The 17416-nt window shown below is 30.8% G+C and overlaps 1 pseudogene; it reads left to right on the forward strand.

Annotated features, from left to right (window-relative positions):
* The first annotated feature begins 13544 nt into the window (after positions 1 to 13544).
* LOC113854611 lies at positions 13545 to 17169 on the forward strand (annotated as a pseudogene).
* Positions 17170 to 17416: the final 247 nt, after the last annotated feature.

Below are 17416 nucleotides of genomic sequence, written 5' to 3' on the forward strand. Positions count from 1 at the left end.
ATTTTTTAAATATAACAAATAAGCCTTATTCATTCTACTAAATGAAGTCAGTTAACATAAGATTTTACCAATGGCTAGAAAAATTATATTGATTTAGACAGGGAAACTTTTCAAATTAGATTTTATTTAAAGATATCTTAATAATGAAATTTAAGCTTATTTATCTATGCGCCAAGGAAAAGGTTAAAAATGAGGTGAATGTTGTGGTGCCATAAAATTTAAGAGGGTTTAGTAAACTCTTCTATGCTGGTCCAGTGGTATAATGCCACGTATTTATATGCGCGAGTTTGATTCCTTAGACTATACCTAATCGGATTCTTTTTTCTGTTTTTATCCTACATGATAATTAAACTCACTATACTAGCTATTTCTTCTCTCTCCCCCACCTTCTTCGAGGGTAATACATTGAGCAGCACTGCCCCACCAAGTTCCTCCACCAACAACGTTGCATTCATCAGCTGCTTCGCTTATAGCGGTCACGCAGTCATGGACACACTCGTTGACAACTCCGTAAGATAGAATTTCATTCATAATGACACACAATGGCAATGGATAAAATATCCAATAAGTATCTATAAAATTTATCCATAATAAATAGAGTATTTACTTGCTATATAGATACAGGTACGAGTATAAATAAATATTTATAAATTTTAATAGAATAAGCACGATATGGATCTCTAAATACTCACTTTATCCTATATTTACATATATATTTACATAAATTTGAATTTCAGCTTTAAATCATTATAATTTAAAAAGCTAATGGCATTTTCCCTTTGGATTTTCGGGAATGTTAATTACTTTGAAAACATACATCATTGGTCATCTAAACATCAACTACTTCAGAAAACATATATTTTTACTTTATTTTTTCCTTAAGCTATTGATTCAACTGACATCTATAATACAAATCACTTTCTGCACACAAATTTAACCAAACGCAAAAGAAAAATCAAGAAAAAAACATCCACCACATCATGCATGCTACTACCATAATCTCACTGCCAACTGAATGTGATGGTTAATCAAAGTGAATGTGATGTCACAAAATATTCTGATTTTGGAAAATGTTATTTATTTTAAATATAAAATTTTAATTCATATTATATATATAGCTTAAACGTTAAATAAATATTAAAAAACAATGTGCTTCAGAATTAATAAATATAATTTAATCAATCATTGTTACTTGTATTAATGGGATGAAGCATAAACAAAAATATATTAATTCTCCTCCTTATTTATATGCTACAGCCCATATTTTTTCTAAACTTCATCATCTAAATCATATGGCCAAAACTAAATCTTTCAGCATGGTAATCCATTTCATCAAACCTATTCAAATTATAAAATACTATGAAAAGGCGAAAATTAAGTAAAAACAGCTAAGATAAAAAAAAAATCACCATTTCATCATCAAAATGCCTTTGCTCACAAATCTTGAAGGGATCAAGGTAAAGTTAGATCGTGAAGGAGGAGAAGGTGGGTGACAGTTTTTGAATGGAGGAATAGATCTCTACTTCTCTAGCTGCATAAGACATTGACAAATTCAAGAATGGCATTGGTTGCAAGCACCAACAATAAAATTAAGTTAGTCAAAAGAGTAAGGAGAGCAGACAAAGAAAAATGAAGAGAGGAAGGTGAAGAGAGGAACAACCGTTGAGGCAGAACAAAGTAAAAAAAAAAAAAGATTAAAAAATAATGAATTTTTATGAATAAGAAATAATGAATACTATCGGATAAATGAATTAGCTGATGAAAATATCATTTTAGTTTAATTTGTAATTTTGAGTTTATGTTTTGGTTGGTTGTATTAATATTTAGAAAGAGAAATTTTTATCACTTATAATTGTTTAGATATTTGAAAGAATTTTTTTAAAAAAAATTAAAAGTTAAAGTTTAAAAATAAACTAATTTGAAAGATTTTTTTTAAAAAAAATTGAAAATTAAATTTGATCATTGATTTACAAGAAAAGATAAAGTTTGAAAATAAAATAATTACACTGCATTATTCACTTATAATATTTTTTTACTTTTCTTTCTTAGTTATTATTTTTAAAATAAAAAAAAATAACGATGTGTTTGTTATAAAAAAAAAATTAAGAGAAAAGCATTTGAAGAATAAAAATTATATTAAAAGATAAATATATTTAATAAAATTATCAAAGTGATAAAAAAAACTTTGTATTAAAATTATTTAAATAAATTTAAAAATAAAAACAAAGCAATTAATCTAAATTAAACATAAAATTATTAATTTAATTTAATTTCAATTATACGTTAAATTAAGCTTAATCAAATTACATTTTTAATGTTTAATTTACATAATTTTTTTCTTAGAAAAGGGGCTACAAGCCCAAAGACACCACAACTAAGACTTCACACTAGAGGTGAACAAATCTATATAATCCAAATTCAAATAATTAAGATCAGAGACATGAAGGAGCCCTATCAAAACAAGAGAAAGGGATACACAATTCAAGGCCTAATATGAAAAGTCTATCAACACAAAAATTGGTCTCCCTAAATGCATGGTTGAATATGATAAATTTAATATTCTTAAGCATATGCCTAATGCTATGAATAAGATGATATAGAGGATGAAAATAATTCTAAATTGTAAAAATAGGAGATGTTGCTTGTTTGGAGTCACTTTCAATCCAAATGGTGGATATATTATTTTGACTAACAAGTTGGAGACTGAGAAATATACCCCACAATTCTGCTTCAATGGGGGAACAGGCTTCCAAACTAGAGTAGAACTCAGCCACAAGTTGCATTTTGTCATTGCGGATAAGGCCATCACAACCAGTAGTGCTGGAATTTGAAGAAATAACACCATCAATATTAAGCTTCAGCTACTCGGAGGGAGGAAGATTCCATTTAATCTGACGCTAGTCATCAGAAATAGTGAGAATCACCTTAAATTTTCCCTTGCAACAAAGTTTAAAGTGATCAAAATCACAGAAAATTTGATGAATGAGAGCAGTAACTTGAAGGTAGGAACTTTGAAAAACTGATGCATTTCTGTTTTTCCAAAGATGCCATATAACAATACCAAAATGTCTATTCCAACCAAAGGGGTTATTCCTATTATATCCAGTCTGATTGTGCTGCAGCCAGCTAAAAAGGTCATTACTAAAAAAATAATCCCAATTTTGCAAGAGAATAATTTTTTTTCAAACCTGTTTAGCAAAATGGCAATCTTTAAGCACATGCATGATAGTCTCAGGAGCATAATTGTAGCTAGGACAGAGAGAATCACTAGCCATGCTTCTCCTATGCCTCTTAACATTAGTTAGGAGCCTTCCATGAGCAACTTTCCACATAAAGAGAATCACTTTGGGAGGCCTATCCCATTTTAAGATCAATTTAAATAAAGCAGTATTTGAATTGAAATAATAATTATTAGCATAAAACAAATTGTAGGCAGATTTAATAGAAAATATTCCATTCCCATTGGACTTCCAAAAAATAGTGTCCTACACCCCAAATATAGTAGGAGTTTTAAGCAAAAAATGGAGTCATGGATTGGAGGGGGAAGATCATATTTAATCATATTCAAATCCTATTCACCTTAATTAGAAAATATAATTTAGGGAGGTTTAAATTAGCCGCTAGAATAGGATGCAAAGCAAGGATAGATAGATTAGAAAAGGAATCCAACTGTCTGTCCAGAATTTAGCAGTTAACCCATTATCCATAACCCAACCTAACCCTTGGGAGAAGATGTGCCACACAGAAAACATGTCTTTCCATAGGTGGAAAGAGAAATTACTAGTGCCTAAATTGGGGTTTCACCAATATAGAATTTGTATTTACTAGAGGACTTGAGTCCAAAGAGCAGAGGGGGAAGTAATCAATCTCCAACACAATTTCATTAGATAGGCACAATTAAGAATTTGCAAGTTCCTAAAGCCTAGGCTGCCTTCAGACTTAGACCTACACATTTTTTTCTCAGCCAATAAGGTGACATTTCCTGTCCCCCAAGAGACTCCCAAATGAACTGCCTACATAACTTATTAATTTCATTATAGACGACTTTAGGGATGAGCATGGTTTGTATAAAGTAGGAAAGAATGCTCATAATGCAAGATTGAGTTAAAACAACCCTGCCAGCCATGGAAAGGGAATATATTTTCCAAAGAGAAAGCTTTTTTCTGACCTTATCTATTATAAAGGTAAAATCATACTTAAAGGGTTTATGGTGACTGATAGATATGCCAAGATATCTCCCAAAATCTTTTGTGGACTTGATACCTAGGCTATTGCTAGTTTGCTAGATAAGCACTGAGTTAAAGTTTTTGGAGAAAAATACTAAGAATTTCTCTTAATTAATTTTCAGACTATAGGCAATACAGAATTCATTCAAAACAATTTTAATATTATTGGCATGATATATGTCAGCCTTAGCCACTAAAATAATTTCATTGGCAAAAAATAAATGAGAAATTTGAGGCCCATAGTTGCTAAAGGAGAATGGAGTCCAGTCAGCAGACATGACCCTATCTTTAATTAGGTGAAGTAACCTTTCCATACACAACAGAAATAGATAGTGAGAGATTGGATCCCCCTGTCTGATACCCCTAGAGGGCAAAAAGGACTTAGTTCTATTCCTATTCTAACTCAATAATAGAGAGGACGAGGAAATACAATGGTGAATAAGGTTAACTATTTCAAAATTAAAACCAACTTTTTTAATAGTATTTATAATGAATTTCCATCTCAGCCGATCATATGCTTTTTTCAGGTCAATTTTAAGGATCATGTAACCATTCCTACATTTTAATTTACTAAAAGAATGCATGATTTCCTGAATAATGAAGGAGTTATCTATCCCTTGCCTCCCATGAATGAAGTTGGATCGGTTTTCAGAGTTATCTTTCAACCCTTTTTGTTCAACAACATCACAAAAGCTCTTTAACCTTGCATTATTGTAATTGATATACGTTACACCTTCACAAATATTGTAAATTGCATCTTTAATTTATAACAATGTAGATATCTCCTTTGTCTTAATATTTACAGTTTTCATGAACTCCTTTACCATAACCTTGCTCTTACTTTTCCCAACAATTTGTCTCATACATGAAATATTTCATCGGTGCCCAATTATACTTTGACTCCCATACAGTAGCTAAATAGAAGAAAAAGCTTTAAAAGCAACAAAAATTTAATTTTTGGTTTTTTAAACATCAAACATTCAAAGACAAGCAATGATGGAGATCCATTAAAATTACAACAAACTGTGTACATTGTAAATACCAACAAAAAAGTTACACGTAGAGAGAGAAAGATATGTCTATACCATTGTTGGTTTTTCCTAAACTCAGTAAGCACAAGATATATATTCTCAAAGGCAGTATAAATCTTATCTCTCACTTAAAAATGAAAATGAAAACAAACAAGAGATCCAATGAACTAGAAAAAAACAAAAAAAGAAGAAAGAATAATATATATGAAGGAATTACAAGCAAATATAATAACTTGGCTCATGTTAGAACAATTTTTCCAGAGACAAAAATAAGCAAGACAATTTTAGGTTGCTTCATACTATACATTAGTTTGAGAAACAATTCTGGTTCATACTACTGCCAAAACAAGTAAGTATCAGCATACATCCATCTATTTCTTAATCATATACCTTGAAATTTAACAAGGATAAATCTTGCACAAACAGATAACGTTAAGGTTTTGTGCATGCATTTTAATGAATATATAGTAGCATTGAAACTAAAGCAATAAAGCATAACTCTTTTACATGATTTAAGAATCAAAAAGCAAGGATGCTTCTTCCAGAGTTGAGGCTTCCTTACTAACTGCAATAGAAGCTAGGCAAGCATGCAATGCAATGCACATATCTTTGGTTTTTAGGAAGTCCTCTATCGCGACAATAAATAGAAACGCATACTCGAAAACCACCCTTTTGCACTGCATAGAATTTGAGAATTGAAAAAAAAATAAAATTAGATAAGTAAGAAAGAGTGAGCATGAAAATGATCATCATTGAAAATTTATCTTTTGTTGTACAGGTGCATTTGCCTAATAGGAAAGAAGTAGCTCAGGTGAAACTAAGTCTCTTTGGATTTGGAGATTAGTTGATATAGGGCTAGATCCCACAATTTAGAGTATCTTATACCACTATATGAGATCTTACACCACTGTTATAACACACATAAGTCTGTTCAGATCCTATAATGCACTATTATTTAGCAGGACCATCATAATTTGTGTAGTAAATGGTCTTGTTTTCATAGTCATAAATTTTCACACTAGAGCTTAATTTTTGACTAGGTAAAGAGCTGACAATGAAGATTATCATTTCATGAAAATTATTGTGGGTTAAATTATAACACCCTTATTTTGTTATTTGTTACTATTATAATTTATATTAGTTGTTTGTATATATTATTTGAAATTAGGAGAGTTTTAGGTGTGTGAATTACAGAATTTCTTGTTATAGCTAGAGAAATCATCCAGAATCAAGCTCGTTGAAGTCCTCTTGCTGTAGCGAAGAAATCTCGCTGCAACGAGAAGAGATAAAGATAACTCAACAACACTCTCGGTTAAGCTAGAATTCTCTCGCTGTAGTGAGGATGACAGACAGCAAGAGTAAAATGTTGTCTGATTTTTTTGTTGTAGCAATAAAATCGCAAATTTGAGGGATATTTAAAGAACTTCCATCCTAGAAACCTTCATTTAGAATCAAACAACCTTCCCTCTTTATTCTCTCCATTTTTTCCTTCTCCCTTCTCAAAGAAAACTCTCCCAAACCCTGAATTTCTTCTAAATCCGAGCTTGAACATCTATTTCATTCAGATTCAAGTATATTTCTTAGAGCTCAAATCTCTAGTTTTATTCATTTTCTTCGATTTTCCCTTTCTCAAAGGAGATCTATATTGAAATACTTATGGAAAAGTTCATCCTTTATATGATATCCTTCATTGGGACTATGGTACCTCTCCATTGGATCTCTAGGAAAACACGACTTGAGAGACTCATTTTCAAGTAAGGGGAGTTGTTCCTGAACTCTAAGTCTTCTTTATGTAATTTAACTTAGAAAACTCAACTACTTGATTCTAAATAGCAAAGTTACAAGATTTCCTTGAACTATGGTGTTAAAAGGAAAGTTTTGGAGAGAAGGCCTCATTTTAAACCCTAACTCAAGTACTCTTGTTTTGGATAATAGAATCCAATTGATTATTAAGACGCTAGTACTAAAAATGAAATTTTGGGCATGAGAAATCAATAACTTATTTTGAAAACTTTCTAGACAAAATTTGATAGTAAAAATTATGAGCAATTAAGTTTTTGAATAGTTTTAAGATTTTACCACCATTATATATGTACTATTAATATTGAAATATTATTTTACATGATATATGCATTAGAAAATGCCAAACTTTAGGATAGGCGATTTTATTAATACTGAGAAAGTACATATATTAAGTTGTACGCCTGGGTTGAGTTTAAAGGTATCTGACCTTTGGCACATTGTGTTGATTGCATGATGTGACATTGTTAGATGATTCTCTGTGTTAAATTGATATGATACAATAAATATAGATGCTGTTTGATAGCTAATGTATGTCAAAATGGATGAATTTATATTGTTGATGGAAGTGTTAACTGATCTTGAAAGAAGAAAGAATATTATGTATGAAGGAGATAATATAACATGATTGCGGAATTATGAAATGTGTGTTTATAATAAGTGAGTCAACTGATTGATAAGTGTGATTATGATACAGATGTTGTAATACATTTAAGGTGTACTTATAATACATATATTGTAATACATGAATTTATATAAATCATAACTCACGTATTATGACATGCTGATCGATGAAAAAGATGTGAAAAATGAAATGATAAATGTTGAGAAAAAAATGTAGTGTGAAATGCTGAGAAAATAAGTGTTATGAGAAATGTTGAAACATTGTATAGATAGTTCCATAGACACACCAAGGATATAGAGTTTGGAGAAGATTCGAAAAATATTGAAAAAATAAGAGTGGTGAATGCTAATTGTAAATAGGTGCACAACGAATTGCTGAAAGTAAGAGCATTCACAAGTCGCACACTCATTTCCTGACGAGACTCTTGACTATACCTTTGCTAAAAGGGGCTGAATCAGCACACGTTGTATCCATGTTGTTGCGGCTAACCAACAACTATATATATATGAAGTCCTCAAGGGATTTCAAGGGCAATAATGCTGAAAGTGGGGTGAATGTGAAGTAATATAGAGATTGTGTGATTATAATGTATGCATTGTAACATATTAATTGATGTTATTATGATATATGTGTTGCAATACATCGACGAGTGTGATTAGGACACATGTATTATAACATATAGCTCCATGTGAAAATGTATGTGCTCAGTTATGAGAATGATTTGTATGATTTGTGTATTATTGTTAATCAATGTAGATTAAAAATGTATTAAATAATATTTTCAATATTATATAACCTTTTCTGGTAAATAAGGGACTTAGTGAGGCGAAGAATATTTATTCTTACTAAACATTTTCAGGGAACAGACTTTGAAGAGAATAAAAGGAAGCTTGATCCTTTCTAGAATCATAGTCTACTGACATTGAGAGGAAAGACTGCTTTATAGAATTTAAATTATTTAAAATTGTAATATTTCAATAAGCTTCTTAGTAATTTGACAAAGTTATGTAATTGTTCTAAATATCAACTTTTGATTTCATAATACTTTGATAAGTTGAATTGTAAATTTGAAATATATTTGTAACATTGATAGTTAGTGATTTTAATTGAAGTTTATATTCATTTTAAATAAAAATTTATTCTATCAGAAGACATTGTTGTTTATGTTTTAAATCTATATATATATATAGTGTTCTGATTAAATTCCTAAAATGAAAGTTCAATTTTTCCTTAATTTTGTAAGTCGTAAAAATAAAAGTGTCTACTTTAATTGTTTTTCTTTAATATAATTTATGTAATAATTAAGAAATATAAATTAAGAATGTTACAAAATGGTATCAAAGCAGTTTATCCTAACAAGCTTGGGGTATAGAACTAGTTCATTGTACCAAGTGTTTTGTGCATTAGTATTTTTATAGGATAAGAACATGAGATGATTGTTTATTAGTATGACCTGTTTGGTACCCCAAATAGGAATTTGTGTGATTTAATGTGTATATGTATACATATGTGAACAATAAGCGTGCTAACATATGTATGATGTGTTTATCTAGATTAGAAAATGGCAAGTAGAGATAAATCAGTTGAAGCAACGGCTAACATTCCAACAAGTATGGCCAAGTGTTAAAACCATTATCATATGATCAGGACGCAAAATTAGATAAACATATTGGATTGCCAACATTCATAAAGCATTGTCCTCTAAAGTTTGACACAGAAGGAGCTTGAAAATGGATTGTAGAAATAGAACGTATCTTTGATATAACAAGTTGCCAAGAAGAATGTAAGGTGGAGTGTGCCACGTTTATGCTAATTAGAAAAGCGGAGAATTGGTGGAGGATCGCAAGTCAAACTTTGTCATAGGAAGTTGGATTTATCACTTGGGAGACATTCAAAGCAAGTTTCTTAAGAAAATATTTCTAGGAGATCTAAAGAAACAAGAGGAAAGAGAATTTCTTAGATTAAAGTAAGAAGAGATGTCAGCGAAAGAGTATGATGTCAAATTTTACAATTTGATAAAATACTGATCCTCACAATTTGCACAACACATTTGACTTTCTATTCAATCCTACATATTGAAAGGATGTCAACAACATGAATTACTGATATTGCATTTGTATTTCAAACTATAGCATTTTTGACAAATTGACACATTTTGTACTAACACTTATGACAAGTTCTTGAGTATGAAAACTTTATTTATATATATGATATAGCAATTGATTAGAAGGAAAAGGAAATTTATAAAATTGACACACATTCGTCAAGCTTAAGGGAAGAAATGGTGTGTTATTATATGAACATAAGAACCTCTGAAAATTTATCAGAGCAATTCAATCAACTATGTTTGATGAATCATTATTTCATCAAATTATACTTATGACAAAGCTAATCTCCACCACAAATTAATGCTTCAATAGACTCCTCCTTCAAACGAGAGTAATATTCATTAATAACTCTATCTCTAGCGTTAAACATAGACTCTAATGCCACAGTTGAGATTAGAATGGCAAGAATATCTGCAATCATCTTTAACAAGACCTTACATTTTAAACTATTATTTCTCCACCACTTTAAAGCATTAAAAGAGTTGTTATCTCCATCAAGAATGATAACACGTTCATCAAGATAAGCTTGCAACTAATATTTCATTAGAGGAATAGCTTCTTTTTTATGTACCATGCTTAAAATTTGGTCTAATCCAATAATAATTGAATATTTACTTTGAATGGAAGATGATAATTGTTACACTACTAATATTAGCTCCAATAAAAGATAATTCTTTTAGACTTACAAACACAAATTCATTATGTAGTTGCTCCAGTGAATCCCTCAACTTCTTTATATGCTCTCTAGCAGCTTCATCATGTTTATACATTAAGGGAAAACATATATAAAAAATATGAAATTTGTACCAAGGGTCTAAAATGCTAGCAATTCCCATCAACATATTACATTCAATCTAATATTTGTCAAACTTTATTTTCATTGGAGCTGCCATGTGTCTCATAAAGAGATCTGTATGCTCTACTACATCATCAATTACTTGTATTACCCTCTATACTTCTACGAGGTACGAATTGGCAGTGGGATTAAATACTTCCAAAACTTGACAAAATTTCTCAACCTTATCCCAATCTTTATATGAAGGTGCATACTCATAATGCAATCTTAAACTTCAATGACATTGACAACATTTGAAATGTGGAATTCCATCTTGTTGGACAATCAAGTATAAGTTTTCTATCTTTCAAGCCCTTTTATTCAACATCACAAAAGGCCTTTAACCTTGCATCATTGTAATTGATATATTTTACATTTTCATGAATATTGTAAATCACATCTTTAATCTTACTAAGGCCATCTTGCACTAACAGATTGAATATATGTGCACAACATCTAACATGAAATAGGGCACCACCGAGAATTAACTGCTATGTGTCTCAGATTTCTTGAATTGTCTACTAGCATCTCCACGGTAAGCCTTCTTATCATCAATTTCTTCTAATAAAATAGCTCTCCAATAATGATCACTAGCATCAGTTTGCAAAATCCTCTTTCCTTTTTCAGGAATTTTCAATGGTGGAGGATTTTGAGCTATCTTCTTTAAATGACAAACTACATCAGTTTGTTCTGAGTTCCAAGGTGGAGGATTTTTTCTTTAGAGTTTTGATAAAGGAATGGTGTATTTAGAAGTATTAGGAATGAAATCCCTAATATAATTTAAAACTCCTAAGAATTGATGGATCTGTTTAACAGAAAAATTCTCTTTAGGAAAATTAAGTAATTCTTCAACAATGTGAGGTTGGGGCTGCTAATTTCTTTGAGAAAAATGCATTCCTAAAAAGTCTATTTGGGTCTAGGCTAAATAAATCTTCTTTTCTGACAGCATGATCCCATAAGTATTAGCAAGATCAAAAAATTTGTTTAACAATATCTTATGAGATTCTTCATCTTTGGAAAATAAAAGAACATCATCAATATAGATGAGAATACTGTCAAGGATGGGTTCAAAGATTCTTGTCATTGCTTTCTGGAATAAAGAAGGTGCAATCTTGAGACTAAATGGAAGAACTTTCCATTGATACTGAGCATTAGGAATGTAGAAAACAGTTTTGTATCTGTCAGCTGGGTCTATACCGAGTTGCCAGAAACCAGATTTTAAATCAAATTTTGAAAAATTATGGTTCATTTATGAGAGTGTGAAGAGAAGCAATCTTGGGAATAGGAAACTTGTCATCTTTGAGAAAATGATTTAGAGGTTTATAATCAATTACGAACCTCTTTTTTCCCTTAGTTTCTCTTATCTCTTTTTCGCATAAAATGCTTGGCATGCCCATTCAGATTTGGTTGGCTCTATCAATCCTTGTTTCAAGAGTTCAGTGCATTCTTGTCTTACAAGTTGAAGATCACTAGAACTCATTCCTAGATGTGTAGCTTTAATAGGATTGATATCTTCATTTAGCTTGAAAAGAAGTTGTATGAAGAATTTTGGATTATTCCAGAGAGGATTGGGATGAAACAAAGTTTTCATGTCTGTCTGCACATAATTGTTAGAGTTTTGTTTTTATCTCATCATATCCTTCTGGACAGTGTTCTAGGGAATATAGGCTTAATACATCAGTAGCACAGTAAGCATCCATCCCTAAAAGGATATCTTTATTAGGAAGATAACTTCCTATGACTCTCATCCAGACTACAAAGTCTGGGAAGAACTTGATTGGACTTTTTTGAGATTAGATCGGTTTGAAGATTTTTCCATCAGCTGCTACAAAAAAGATGAACTTTTTGTCCAGACTTCTTTGGGAAGAATGTCTAAATTCATCATTGTTCTCTAGGCTCCAGTATCCATATAAGCCATAGCTTTTACAAGAGTTACGAATTTAAAAGAGAGAACTTGGACCTTAACACGTAGTTGTGAAGGGGTCTAAAAAATGCTCTAGACTTCTTAGACTACATAAAGAGGAATATATTCAGTTTCATCATCTGTTTTTTCTAAAAAATTATTAGAAGAATCTTGTAAAGCAAAGACTGTGTTCTGATCTGCTTCTTCTTGTTCTGAGTATTCTGATTCAATATCTCCTTCAGTTAATTCTAGAGAATTGATCAGATTTTGTGCCTTTAAGTCTTTATTTGGACATTTCTTAGCAAAATAGCCTTTTTTTTCCCACAGATAAAGCATCTGATACTCTTATTTTTTCCTCTTTTTACTTTCTTTTTGAAGAATTTCATTTTTTTCTTTTTCTTCTCAAAAAATCTTTTTATCTTCTTTTTCTTGAAAGAAAATATGCATTTCTTGTCTTTCCATCCAATTTCCAGGAAATTCTTCTTGCAGGCTTTTGTATCGTCAACCACAGCACTCATTAGCCTTTTGGCTCATAAAACACAATCTGTGGTGTGACCTTATTGCGGGACAACACAACACATCAATTACTACTATGCTTCCTTAATCCATACAAAACAGTTATATCTTTGTCTCTCTTCGTATGTCCCTCACAAAAATATCTCAAAAGAGTGGCATCTTTTATTCTCTATTTTAAGTTGTTCATCTTCTAAAGATTGTAATCTGACACCAATGGTTAAGAAACACTTCTACGAGCTTTCATGTGGGGTTGTTGAATTGGCTTGGATTATGCTTAGTGTTGATTACTCAAGGCTCTTGTGGCAATTGTTTGGTGTCTTCTCCTATGAGAATCATGAGTGGAAGCCACGGATCATCTAGCACACATGCACCTTTGGTTGATTAAGATAATTTCATATAATATGTTGTTTTAATTTATTGCTAAATTTTCAACGTTCGTATTTGTAAGTCTATATAATACACGTGCCGGTTAAGTCAGAATTGTGGTCAGTGATCGAGCCATGTACAAGGGGAGATTAGGAGGCAAAGCTCAGCTTGGACATGTAAGTGTTTCTGATTGATTCTATCTTGCTTTAAGGTTTTTGAATGTATCATTAACTTAATTTCTGACTAGTTGGTATGATATGTTAATTAAGGTGATTAAGTTGGAGAGGGATGGGAAACGATAGATTAATGAAGATATCCTTTTGTTTCGAGTTAGAGTTTAGAATTAGTACTGATTGCTGAACCCAAGGTCCTTTTTTGGGCATAGGGATGCTATTTAATTTGATTGGATATTCATATTAGAACTTGAAATTATTTCAATTCTTAAAAGTATAAAATATAATTAGTCTTGGAAATTGACAAATAAATTATTGGTCATTCAGTCCTTACAGTACCATTAAAAACATGACAAATTGGTCTTTTGTTTTAGTAATTATTAATTATTTTGATGCTTCGCTTTAGTGCCCATTAATTAATTTTTCTACCAAAGATTAAATTGATAATTATTGTCAAATTGTCGAATCTAATTAAAGATCAAATTGACTAGTTTAATAATATTTGAAGTTAAATTGATTAATAATGTTAATTTTAAGGATTAAATTAATCAATGATTGAAAAGGTAAGGAACTGAATTTATTTATTTTTATAATATCAAGAATCTTAACTCACTGTTCATGCCAATTTTGTGCAATTACGTAACGTTGAACAAATTTTTCTCTGCTTAGAAAAGGAAACGGTTTTTCTTGTTAAATTTTCAGTTGCCGTCCATGATTAAGTCAATTTATTATTATAAAGTAATTAAGAACTTATGTTCTATCCTTTACCAAGTCTTGGCTTGTGGTTGTGACGCATCCCTTTGCTCACAAAATTAACTCTCTAATACACCAAGGGCCACTTAATAAAGAGCCAAATCAAATTGTTAAAACTCACTATTGATATGTTACATCCACAGTTTTAGTTTGACTATAAATGAAACTGGTATCTGTAGATTAATCTTTTTTTATTTTGGGTACTGTAATGTAGTTGCCTAGTTGGTGTTAATATTAAATTATTGAGTAATGTAGTTCAGGGATATTCTAGGCCAAGGAGCAGTGAAGTAGTGTATAGAGCATTTGATGAGGTCCTAGGAATAGAAGTGGCTTGGAACCTAGTCAAGCTTGGTGATGTGTTTCATTCACCAGACCAACTTCAGCGCCTTTATTCAGAGGTTCATCTCCTTAAGAACTTGGAACATGAATCAATCATGGCCTTCCATGATTCTTGGATCGATACCCATTGTAGAACCTTCAACTTCATCACCGAATTGTTCACCTCTGGCACCTTAAGAGAGTAATATGATCAACCATTACTTGTATCTTTGAACCATATAACTTAAATACTGATTCCCATATGAATACGGTATTTGTAAAGCACAGCCAATCAAAAGTACAAGATAATATTAAAATAATTCCAACACAATTTTTTTAAAATTTTAATACATATTGAATTCTTAATTAGTTATGTTTATAGACACTGTAGTTGAACACAAATTACTCTTAATTTAATAGTCCTTTGTATGTTGTTGCATAAACAATTTTTTAATCTGTATGAATGTTGTTATGTTTGAGATTAGTTCAAATAAAAAAAATTGTTAGTATTTAGCTCTTAATACTTTAAAAAGGTAAAAAGTCTGTGTCTTCATTAATTCTATGACTACAGTATTTATAGGAACAAAGAATTATTTAAGGCTTTTTATTTTAAATTTTACATCGGTTCTCTTATTTTTGTGATTAACATTAATAATAATATGTAATGCAGGTACAGAAAAAAAAAGTACCAGCAGTAGATATCAGAGCAGTGAAGAATTGGGCACGCCAGATTCTAAGTGGTTTGGAGTATTTGCATAGTCATATCCTCCTGTTATACACAAAGACCTTAAGCGTGATAATATTTTCATCAATGGCCATTCTTCGTGGCTCCCAACATGCCCACAGTGTCATAGGCAATTCCTCTTGCTCTTTTATTTGCCACTTAAATTATTAGTGATTAATAATCTACGCTAAACCATGTGCCTAAAACTGAAGCTTTGTGTTTGGTATGAACCATCAGGGACACCAGATTTTATGGCACCAGAATTGTATGAAGAGGAATACAATGAGCTGGTTGACACATACTCCTTTGGGATGTGTATGATAGAAATGTTTACTTCGATATGCTTAACCAAACACACTTTACTATAATTTTTCAACCCTCTTAGAATCAAAATTCATTTCACTTATCTTTATAGAGAAACATTTGTAAAATTTGATTCTGCATAAACTTAATTTTACAGATTAATTATGGTTTAAAGTGAGTTTAAAATATAATAAGTCATGTATAAAAAACTTTAATTTTAAAAAATTTGTTAGTAGTATAACTTAATGTGAAATTCTCAACAAAGGAAAATCTATATCTTTTCACTTCTAATCTAAATTGGTGACTTGGAACCATTGGAGATTGCTGAAATGATAGAGGAGATATCAGCTTTAGGCCTAACATGAAGAGACTGGGACACATCCAAAAATCAAAGACAACATAGTTTTAGTTATGAACAAGAGGATGATGTCGCTAATCACCATCCCTTTTTTTCACCATCTTCTCCCTCTTCCTCCCATGGTTCCTAAAAGAATAATTCCCACCTTCGTGGAAACCATTATCCGTTTGCTCAAGATTGGCCTCATGGTACTATTCTTATTTGAACTTATAATGCAAATAACACTTCAACTTTTATCATACACAATAGAAATTTTTTGATAACTGACTCGGGCTAATTTAGATAAACAACTTAATTAAACGCTTATTTAATAATTTTTTTTTACATAAAAGCTTGGTATGAATTTAATCATGAAATTTTATTGAGTTAAATTGAAAAAAAAAACTTATTTTAATAAGTTATACTAAAATAAACATGTTAAAATATAAAAAAACATAAAATTCATTAGATATTTTCATAAAATCTTCTAAATATACCCTTAATTTATCAATTATAAAGTATACTAAAATAAGTTTAAGAAAAACGTTTTGATAATTTTTTCGTGAAATTAAATAAAATTCGTTAAAAAGCTAATAAGAAAAGCATAAGCTACTCTTGTGAGTCTGAGTATCTTAATAATTGTTCTTTTGATAAGTTAATATCAGTTATTTTCCGTGCAATTTTAAGAACTGTATGTATCTTGTCCACATTGAACAATTTGCAGATGATCTGATCTATATATGAATGATGATGCAAGCTTATAAAGCTCAATGAACTCCTCCAAGTGTTTCAATTTCCAGTGCTGCGACTCAAGCAATGAAGATGAGCGTGTTCCTACTCCAGTAGTAGGAACAGAACCCTTTTGCTACTCTCCAAAAGCCAACAACAAGAGCACAAGATTCTGTCCTAGAAAAGAGGTGGTGTTTGAGGATGATTTCACCAAACAATTTTGGAACATGAGAATGGACTCTCATAGGTACCATGGATACCATAGGCTAACAAGGATTCATTCCTATGTTGATCTGAAGAGACAGCATTATCAACGATCATTAATAGAAGAGATACACAAGAGGAGAATGTTCAAAACTGTTGGTTCCATTGAGAATTTTGGGTTTCAGAATCCAGAAGGAGGTGCACGTTTTTCTTATTGAAGCTCCATGGATTCAGAAACTCCTTTTCTTTTTCTGTTTTTTCTACTTTTGGGTGTTTATATTATTATTTTCTTGCTTTAATATTAAATTATGATGCCCGTGAATATTTGTAAACCATACGGGCACATCTTAATTGCACTTTGTTGTTAAGAACTTATAAGTTGTAACATATTTTAATCTAGGCTTATGTTAAGAGTTGTTGTTTACTTTATTGTAAGCAAAGGATTCTTTAGTATTAAGTTAAGGA

The sequence above is a fragment of the Abrus precatorius genome, unplaced genomic scaffold (genome assembly GCF_003935025.1).
Source record: "Abrus precatorius isolate BTA unplaced genomic scaffold, Abrus_2018 Scaffold1, whole genome shotgun sequence".
Lineage (NCBI taxonomy): Eukaryota > Viridiplantae > Streptophyta > Magnoliopsida > Fabales > Fabaceae > Abrus > Abrus precatorius.